The following is a 7,891-nucleotide window of genomic DNA, read 5'->3' as shown; positions in this document are numbered from 1 at the left end:
AAAATAAGTTCACACGAGTGAATGGATTCCGACAATCACAAGGTAAGATAGAGGGTGATCGAGTATTCTATACCTCTTGTTATGAATAGTGAACATATCTCAAGATGGGTGTGTAATATTTGTCGAAACCTGAAAAGCAAGGCTCACATATGAAACACATTTAAGCACATAAACTTTATTCCCCCTTATAACACTGTGTGGGCATGATTTTGAATTTTTCTTTTGGCCTTTCACACAAAATAACATTTTTGCTCAAGAAGACTACGACCCTGTAACGAGTATTATGCTAGCAGCTCCCAAGTCAGATGACTTTAGGGTACTAGATGTAACAAGGACATCCCAAAGAGCACATCTACTCGAGTCAATAGTTTCACAATCCACTGGGGTGACCAAACCATTCCCGTTTCTTCCCAATCCTCATATCGTTCGTCACGACCGAGGCCTGTTTACTTTGGGAATAGTCTGGCCATGCTCCATTAACCAACTACATTTTTTTATTTTTTTATTTTTTATATCAAGGAGCAACCAACAAGAGTAATTTCGTACATGAGCAATGAGAACAAGTCAACCATCAATTAAGACTTACCACCACTTAGAGTATGTGTGCATGTGAGGTTTCAAGATTGTAGAGAATATGTTGTTCAAGCTCACAATTACAGAGTGACGTAAGTACAAGTTCAAAACGTGCTAGGAACCTTCACTACCACAAAAGTGGGCTAAGCACACCATTGTCTGGGTACGAATCGGCTAATGGTGTCTGTGGGAGATATCCAACCCAAATGTGTACTTGCATGGTCTCACTATTACTTATAATAGTGTGTATGCATTTGTTTATTAGTAAATGGTAGCCTCACGTTTACTTATATTGGTGCCGATGCATTTTCTATTATTATAATGGGGGTTTGGTCCAATTTTATATCCCAGCATATTGATCGAACTCCTCTTTTCTTCCTCATATGCTCTTAACATTTTCTTCCCCAACCAGACCAAAAAAGCATTTTTTTCTCCAAACCCTATTTTTGTTCACGCTTGTAGATCTGCCTAATTCTGCTGGTTCTAATGAGATCTGTGGACCTATTTCTCTCCCAATTTCCTTCAATTGTATTGGCAACAACACCCACCTCTACGACGACCTCGAAGATGTCAGCATCACTCCTCTCCTCAACAACAAGTGAGAAGCTCCTATCTGGTTCTTATGGATTCGAATCATAATGGGTCTCCCACCTCAAGTCTCGATTCGAGATCATCGGCCTGATCTCTACTCATCATTTGGCATCATCCTCCGCCCCAAACAGGTATTATTTTCTTTCAATTGGGTAAAAAGCCGGCTTTTTTCGTTGAATCTTACAACACCTTCCTCATCTGATACTTACAGTTACATGGTATTGTGAGCATGTGGGTTTCTTTAACCCATCAAATTGATCTTCTGGGTTTCTTTAATTATCGGAAAAGGTTGAGTCTTTCCTGCGGAAAAGCTAGGGTTTGTATCTGATGAGTTCCAATACGGCGCCGTATCTGCCGATTCAGCTGTTCCCAGGAGGTCCAAGTGGCCCAAATGTAAATTTTTCTTCTCCAAGAATTTGGATTTTTGCTTCTTTTGGGGATTTGAGTTCATATGGGAAATTCCCAGATGGAGATTTTGTGTGTTTCTGCCTTCGTGTTTCGGGTTTCGATTAGCTAGATGTTTGTATTTGTTAGGTTTAGGAGTTTTCTTGAAGTTGATTATGTCTGATCCAAATTTGTGAAAGTGAGTTTTTGAGATAGTTTCATGTTATTTATACTGATTTAATACGACTCAACTTGTACATATTCAAGAAACAAGCACTGGTGGTCTTACAATGCTAAACATTAAGTTTGAGGCATATAACATCTGGCAGCCTAACATAAATAATGCACTATTACTATAATCAATTCATGGAAGATGTGGTAACTGGTTTTGGAAATCTTTATGTGATTCCAGTTTACCTATATGAAAGACTAGTTGATGCAACATAATTACCAATTGCAAAAAGCCCCAGTTTAGTGCCTTGCTAAATAGTTAGGTACTTAGGTTCTTAGTAGCCTTATGATTAATCATAAACTGACAGGTATCTTGAAAATTTAATCCTTTCAGATTCAAGATTTACTCAGCAGGAACTTCCAGCATGCAAGCCAATTCTCACGCCAAAATGGGTAGGCTTTCTAGCAATGAATCATATGTCTGCCTGGTATCCATTTACCTTTTAGAATTCCAACTGTACTTTTTATACACTTGTGCTTGTAGGTAATCACAGCATTCATGCTCATTGCAATCGTTTTGATAAACATTAGAGTTGCTACCCTATTTGCTTCCCGATATGTATGTTCAAGTGAAACCCAATTTGATGCATAACTGTCTATTCTTTTCTAGCTCTACATGTCCTTAATCAGGAACATCTTTTTAGCAGGTTGTTGAAATTGTTGATCGATATGAAACTGATTGCATACCAGCGTCCTCTGGAAGTGTTAAGGTCATATACATCCAGACCTCGGGAAATAAAACATGCAACAGAACTCTGATGGTAAGACCGTCTTTCATTAACATCAAAGGACTGTAATATCCTCCTTAAAACTTTTTGATTAGGAAGCGGCAATATTCCATTTGTTGAGCTAGTACTTGCATCATTATGTCTCATCTCATTCTTATTGTTTCCTAATGCTTTTGGAAACTTCAAACTGCGATGAAAGCCAATCTTTAGTAGGTGCAGTGTGGCAAAAAGTAACTGTGGTGGTGTTGGTTAAAGTGGTGATTGTGCTTGATTAATCAGAAAACATGGAGCACCAATCCTACAAAATAGCCTGCTAACTAATGTCTCCAATTCTGTTATTTCATTATTGGCCTCAAACTGCAATTTTGTTTCTGTTCTGTTGTTTCATTATTGGCTCTGTTACTTTCAGGAATCCATGGTCAACATTGATCTACAAATGACATGAATAACAGGGTATGTATTTTTTCTTCTTTGTGAAATTGGATATGCACCAAGCTTATGTTTTTGTATTTCAAAAGTTATTATCACTTCATGTTAACATTGGTTATTTGTGGTTTTGTGCGGAGTTATAGTTCTTCATTTTTGTCTAGTAAAATTTGGTTTTGTTAGTTTTCATGTTTTTTGAGCTTAAAATCTGATTTTTCTTATATGTTTTGATGGCATAGTGTTCTGATTTGGTTTCTTGGCTATTTGGGATTTGCAGGTTTGCAGTTGGTGATGGCTCTTATTGGTGTGAGTCGGCTGATTTTCAGATACATATCTTTCTTCCTTCTCATTCTGCACAAGGTCAGTTTAGTCTGAACTTTATCAATTGGAAGTTGAACTCATAAATGGATCCACTTCGCTGTTTCGCTTAGTGTCTCTTCACTTAAACATAGTTGTTTCTATGTAACATAAATGTGTGTGGCATGCTGGTATCGTTGAATGGTTCAATGTATTATGACCACATGATATATCATTAATCGAATTGTGTTATTGCTACTTCTGCAGATGTTTGTTTATGAGTTCATGCCTAATGGTAATGGTACCTAACGGAGATGGGGAGAATATGGACTTTACAACATTTGAAGTTTATACGATGCCTTTTTGGCTGGAGTTTCATCTAGCTAATCCTGTTTGCTTACTTTGATATAAGTCACAGATAAAATCAAGGGAAGCCTGGACTTCAGTATGAGTTTACGTATTGCTGTTGTTCAGCCAAAAGACTTCTTTATCTCCATTCCACCGAGATATGAAAGCCACCAACATGGTTTTGGACTTCAGTTTCTGAATCGTACCGACAAGAGTTATGGGAATATGCCTCTGTAAGGTAAAGCCAACTTCATTTTAAAACGCATTTCTATTGTATTTTCTCCTCTGCATCATATATATGAACACAAAATGTGCTTACTGCCATCCACAATCTTAATTAATGTATTTACATGTTAAATAACAGACCGAATAAGAGAACTTCTATTGTTTGTTTTAACTTTCTTCCCCAAAAGAAATGTCATTGCAGGTGGATAATTTCTGGCTAACTTGTGTATTTTTCTGCTTGTAGGAGAAAGATATGGACTTTGTACACTACTTGCAGTTCAGTGATGGAATGAGAGAGAGACGAGAGCAATATCTGGTTTCGATCATATGAAAGAAGACAGTAGTCACCTTTGGAATCTTCTAGTCTAGGAAAATTTGTATTTAGATGTTATAATATTCAAAATAATTAAGTTTTCCATGATAATTTTTTTTTTATTAAAAAAAGAAATATAGAGTCACCAATAGAATTGGTGTGGTGCTAATTATATTGATATGCTTGACCTGACTATTCAACCATATATTCCACCAATTACAACATTGGTGTCTTGATCCATACTCACCAATCAGTGAACAGTACTAAACAGTGCTGGCACCAACAAAAATGATAGTGACCCATGGGTGTTTGTCACGGCATCTTTAGCAACCCCTAAACCAATGGTGACTGGGCTGGTGTGTATTGCCTTTACACACCATTCATTGGTGGTCTGAAGCCCAACACACACCAATAACAAAAGTGTGTAAAGCCCAACTTTGTGGTAGTGCTTATTGCACACAGATTTAAAGAAAAGAGTATGGCCCTTGTCAATCTAAGTTCAAAATAATCTGTCAGACACTCGGGGATACAAATCACTATTTTTCAATCCTAAATTTCCACAAACTGAACCTAACAATGCAGAAACATAAAGAAAATGCACCTATACTATCATGAAGACATACACCATGAATGCATGCAAAATGGATCAAGCGAAGTGAGAGCATCAATACTTAGAGCATCCACCAACAGTGCTTCTAAGTGATTCAAATTGAGTTATGTCTAAAGGCCTAGTAAACGAATTAGCCAATTTGTGATCAGTAGGAACAAAAGCACGCTCAAGCATATTATCAAGATTATCCGTATGAGTAGAAAAACGATTATTTGAACCTTTTTTAATCCAGATTTGCTTCTGCTTCGTTTTTGTTTCTAGATCCACGGGGATTGAAGCCAGCTTTGCAATCTTGGCAATCAGATTCAGACCCTCTTTCAACTCAGCTTGCAACGAGGCAGGTGAGTTAATTCTCAACGTTTTCCTCTAATTTTGAGTAGCCCTGCGAAGCATATTGCACCTAGGACGAATGTGTCCTAATTTTCCACAATAATGACAAGTAGGAACAAAGTTTTCGGAGTTGTGAATATACCTAGGCTGACGCACAAAAGTGTGCATGTCAGAACTTACCGAAAAGCCTTTCTGATGTGATTGAATGGTTTTATGAGGTTCTGGTCTTACATTCAATTCGGTGGCAGACTTGTTGTTACTAGAGCTTTGTGCCTGACTTGAGGAATTCTCACCTCCCACACTTTTTACAAACACCAAGGGTTTGCAGGACTCACCATTATAACTTAATCCTTCTTTATTACCATGAGCTTTGCCAATTCCCATCATCTTAGAGACTTTTTCAGACCCTATAGAGAATTTGCTAAAGCTTTCCTTAACCCTCAATAATTCTTCTTGCAATTTTTCATTTTCAAGGGTTAGGGAATCATTTAAATTAGATTGAGCTTTTATTTCAACCTGCAAAACTTTGATTTTGTTAGTAAGCTCATCATGTTCCTTGTTCCAATCTTGAGACCTGGCATTACCCTGCAAAACTTTGATCTTAATTATCAACAAAGTTAGTACGCTCTTCTTCCCAATCTCTCAAAGAAACTTCAAATTTCTGCTCAATTTTTATCTTTTCCACTCCTAAGGATTCGATTTCTTTTTCAAGTTTATTATTTTTTCGAAGAACAATCCTAGAGGCATTATACAATTTCTTGCATTTTTCATTTGTTTCTTCATCAAGAGTATCATCTTCAAAGTCAGAATCATCAGATAAATTAATATCAATAAAGGAAGTAAGAGCAAGATTTACCTCTTCACCATCAGATTGAGAGCCTTCATCACTATCACTCCATGTGGATTTTAAAGCCTTGTTCCCATGTGAGTTATACTTCTTGTTGCCACAATTGGCAGCAAGATGTCCAATTCCACCACACTCAAAGCATTTAGGTTTGTTAGGAAATTTTTTTGAAGAGTTTCCAAAGGAGTTTTTGTTTTTCAGAAAATTTTTGAACTCTTTTGTCAACAACGATAAATCCACATAATCATCATCTTTGTTTTTAACAGAAGAGAAAGCAATATTTTTTACCTTTTTCTCAGGCTTGATCCTCATCTCAAAGGTTTTGAGATTCCCTATCAGTTTGTCAAGAGAATAGGTGTCCAGGTCTTGAGTCTCCTCTATGGCAATTTGCTTGGCTTGAAATTTTGAAGGAAGAGCCCTGAGAAATTTCTTGACTATTCGGTGCTCCTCAAATGGATCATCAAGGCTACGACATTGGTTTGTCACGTTGAGAAGTCGAGCGTGAAAATCATCAATTGATTCATCTTCCCCCATGGTCATGTTCTCAAATTCCAATACGAGTCTTTGAAGCTTCTGACCTCTAACCTTCTTGTTTCCCTCATAAGTAACCTAAAGTAGATCCCAAGCTTGTTTGGCTGTGTCACAGTGGCTAATTCTCATCCTCTCCTTCTTGGATAAGGCTGTGAATAATGAATTCCTTGCCTTAAAGTCACAAGTTCTATCACGAACTTCCTCTTCTGTCCATTCCTTCCTAGGTTTGAGAACCCTTGCAGAGGACCCTTCTACTGTCTTTGATTCTTCTGCCTTGGTTGGGTGTTCCCATCCATTCTCAACTATATTCCACATGTTTTCATCTTGAGAGTAGAGAAAAGCCCTCATCATGATCTTCCATTGTGAGTAATCTTCACCATCAAACAAAGGAGGGCAATTTATCGAACTGGAGGCTCTGTTATATTCACGTTCCATCCTTGACCACGGATCAACTAAAAAGCTTTAGAACTTGCTCTGATGCCAAGTGAAAATACAAGGACAGAATACGTTTTCTGGAAAATGGGGATTGCAGTATACGGATCAATCCCTACTGGGCAGAAATCAGAGATAATGAACCAAACTCCAGATTTTTGGTTACGCAGTGAAAATCTCAAATATAAGATTAAAAACACTGCGGGGCTCTTACTCTTGAGAACTCAAAATAAGAACAATTGAATTATGATGAAGGATATGTTCTTTACAACTTCAAATAGCACTAGCGCGGCTACAATGAATAGACAAAACTAATATGCAATTTGTCTTCAATCTTGAACTCCTTCTTCACTTGATTGTTCTTCGATTTTTCCTTTTCTTGCTTCACAGCAACTCTTTAGATCACAAGTAACTCCATACGCATGAGCAACTGACCTATAACACTCAACCAAGGAACAAGTGTTTAGGATTTTTGTCACGACACAATATCAAGCAAGACTCTCAATTATTCTTGCGTTCCTCCCTTAGCTGCCTGTGCAGTTTGCATCCTCTATATATGTGTAGAAGCAACGCCAACCCTAATAGACTCCTAATAGGAAAGGATCTTGGTGATTGAATATTGACCAAATAAAATATCAAGTCCTAGAAAACTTAGGATTACACTACATCACCTTAAAAGCCACGGGAATACCTTTTCTAAATAAACATTGAAACCAAAAGATAATTTCCCAACATATCAGTTTGTATAGGAATGCCAATATGACAAAAAAAAAAAAGTGTACCAACATCTTGCTTTCTCCTAAGCTTATTATGAAAAATAAGCTCTCCTAAGCTTATTTTCTTCAAGGGTATATCATTGTTTCTTGTTTTGCTGAAATATCGGAGTGTGAGACTTTTCTACTTTCTAATTTTCTGTTTCTCAAATCTTCTTTCTACATTCAAACGATGATTATTCAATAAATTACGAACAAAGTGCATCACGGCCAACATTAGCAAATTCTGTCGGCCAACATTAGCAAATTCTGTCC

The 7,891-nt window shown here is 37.2% G+C and overlaps 1 long non-coding RNA gene across 5 annotated transcripts; it reads left to right on the top strand.

The window, feature by feature from the left end:
* Positions 1-1,280: 1,280 nt before the first annotated feature.
* On the top strand, positions 1,281-4,294 carry LOC133712029 (uncharacterized). Of its 5 annotated transcripts, XR_009847111.1 has the most exons (9): positions 1,281-1,295; positions 1,376-1,557; positions 2,114-2,172; positions 2,264-2,338; positions 2,427-2,540; positions 2,917-2,960; positions 3,211-3,293; positions 3,498-3,816; positions 4,048-4,294. It is a non-coding gene; the product is annotated as an uncharacterized LOC133712029 (long non-coding RNA). The 5 variants fall into 5 exon arrangements; XR_009847113.1 differs by lacking the exon at positions 1,376-1,557; XR_009847112.1 differs by lacking the exon at positions 2,264-2,338.
* The last annotated feature ends 3,597 nt before the right edge of the window (positions 4,295-7,891 follow it).

The sequence above is a fragment of the Rosa rugosa genome, chromosome 5 (genome assembly GCF_958449725.1).
Source record: "Rosa rugosa chromosome 5, drRosRugo1.1, whole genome shotgun sequence".
Lineage (NCBI taxonomy): Eukaryota > Viridiplantae > Streptophyta > Magnoliopsida > Rosales > Rosaceae > Rosa > Rosa rugosa.
Note: the sequence above shows the minus strand (reverse complement) of the source record. Positions and strands in the feature narration are given on the sequence as shown.